This window comes from Capsicum annuum, chromosome 4 (assembly GCF_002878395.1).
Source record: "Capsicum annuum cultivar UCD-10X-F1 chromosome 4, UCD10Xv1.1, whole genome shotgun sequence".
In the NCBI taxonomy this organism is placed as follows: domain Eukaryota; kingdom Viridiplantae; phylum Streptophyta; class Magnoliopsida; order Solanales; family Solanaceae; genus Capsicum; species Capsicum annuum.
Window position 1 is genome coordinate 180,291,181 of NC_061114.1, and position 2,387 is coordinate 180,293,567.

Genomic DNA, 2,387 nt, shown 5'->3' on the forward strand with positions numbered 1-2,387 from the left:
GCTGTCGGAGTAAAACGTTATGGTCGATCTACTTCAGCCTATCAAAACAGTCCACCAAAGGACAGATTTGACATTATTTGTTTTTTTATTGGCAATTTGGTCATTTCACACACCCCTCTTCTTGGACGAAAATTTTTCCATTTAATCCATAATTGAACCTTCAAAACTTATTTTCACCATGAAACATTAGGGATAATGAAATCCTAGCAAATTTCACCTACAAATATCTTTCAATTTCACCGTAGAAATCCAAAATTAACCCGATAAACCAAATCCTCATTTCAAGACCTTCGAGGAGCACCCATTATTTGTCCGAACAGGATTCCATAATCAAGAAGTCAATTTCAAGGTATGTGGGGTTTTGAACAAGAGCAATCTTACGTTCTTGTGCCCAACACTTTAATTTTATTATGGTTTTACATGATTTTCCAAGTGAGATTATGTATAAATAATTCGATTATGAGATTATGATGGTTGAATGAACAAACTTTGATTTATATGATTATCTCAATATTTTCATGATATGATTTAATAATTATCATTGTGAATTACACACTTTTACCACGAGGTGGTATTTTGAATGATTTTGGGACGTATGTCGAGATGGTATTTTGGAATAATATTTTGAGATATGTGTCAAGCTTTATGCTTCCCGCTGACGATTTGAATTATTGAATATATATTTGAGACATGAGATGTCTTGATATCTATAATTGTAAATTTCATATTTTTATTTTTAATGATTTCGAGATATATGTTGAAATGATATTTTGGAATGATTTTGAGATTTATGATAAGCTTAACGCTTCTTTATGACGAAATTGAATCATTGAGCATATTGAGATATAACGTTTGAGATGTTACCATGAGTCTTGATATTTTCTCAAAAATATTGATGCTGTCATGACTTGATAAATTGTTACATTTTGACATTTAAAACGCTTGGGTTCTATTATTGAAATTTCATGATATTCGAAAATGGGTATACACTCAAATTACTTTATGAAGGATTTATAAAACTTTGAATTTTTTTCCAATATGTATATACATGATTTCTTCATTACTCTACTTCTTAAATTGAGAATTTATGCTATGAATTGCATACTACTACAATGAATTGATATTTCTAAAGGCTTTCGAGATAAAAGTCGTGATTTGAGTTGTACTACATGATATGTATTCTTATTATGAATAGAAGGTCTCAAGTGCTTTTCAAAAGCTGTTGTCATGATTTAATTATCGAATTGAAAGAATAATCATTTGAGTACATTGACCTTGAACTCGCAGAGTCGAGATGATTTTGACTATGTGAAAGATTGATTTTGATATAGATGTTGAGATAAATTTTGGTATTTTTTTCTGGATGATTTTGATGAGTTGAATTGTTGAAAATATTACGTATTGAGTCTTCATATCCTTGTCCAAATGTCAAGTCAGTTATGGTTCAATGCATTGATACCTTGTTGATGTTGAGAAAGATTAAAATGTTTTAAGTTAAAGTTGGGGTTAGGAATCCACAAATTGTTGATGAATTATAAATTGAGATATTTGTTTTGGTCTTTATGATAGACCCTTATGATGATGATGATGGATTTCCTAACGCGTTTTGAGCTTGTCGGGAAGTAGTACTTAGCACCGAGAGGGAAATTCGGTATTTCCCCAAACCTATGTGCCACCGTAGGGTTGTTTGATGATGATATTATTGGCTAGAGAGCCCGATTGTGATTATTTCAGTTTTAAGGTCGTACTTCCTGGCAAAGAGTATGACGCTCCCGCCAACGGGGGTTGCAAACGTTGGTAGTCCATGTAGCTCATGTGGGGTAGTCGGTTATAGGAAACTCCCCTGTCCATAAAAGTCATGTTTCTTGAATTACCGAGTCACTCCGAGATTTGAGTCAAAGAGTTGAGATATTATGATGAATTATAATTACCTATGATGAATTTTGACGATATGATAATTTATGATGATATATGATGATTTATCATAATTTATGATTTTTGATGATTTACATGGATTATGAGATTTTACCATTTGAACTATTTATTATGAAAGTATTAAGAGTATGATTTGATATAACTCAAGCCAAATGAGTCATCATTGTCTGTATGCATGTTTTCATGAAATTGATGATGTTATTTAAAGTGTTGCATGCACCCCCACATACTCAGTATATTCTCTTTGTGTTGACCCCCACCTACTATTCTATTCAGTTCTAGCATCTGTTCAGCAGGTAAAGGAGTCCTTATAGTTCAAGGTCTTGTGTTGGTTGTTTCAGTTCAGAGACACGGTATCTTCTTCTATCGGCCATATTGAGTGGGATGGTTGGGAGTCATGACCTATTTATGTACAGGCAATACTAGTAGAGAGTTCATAGACAGTAGTAGTG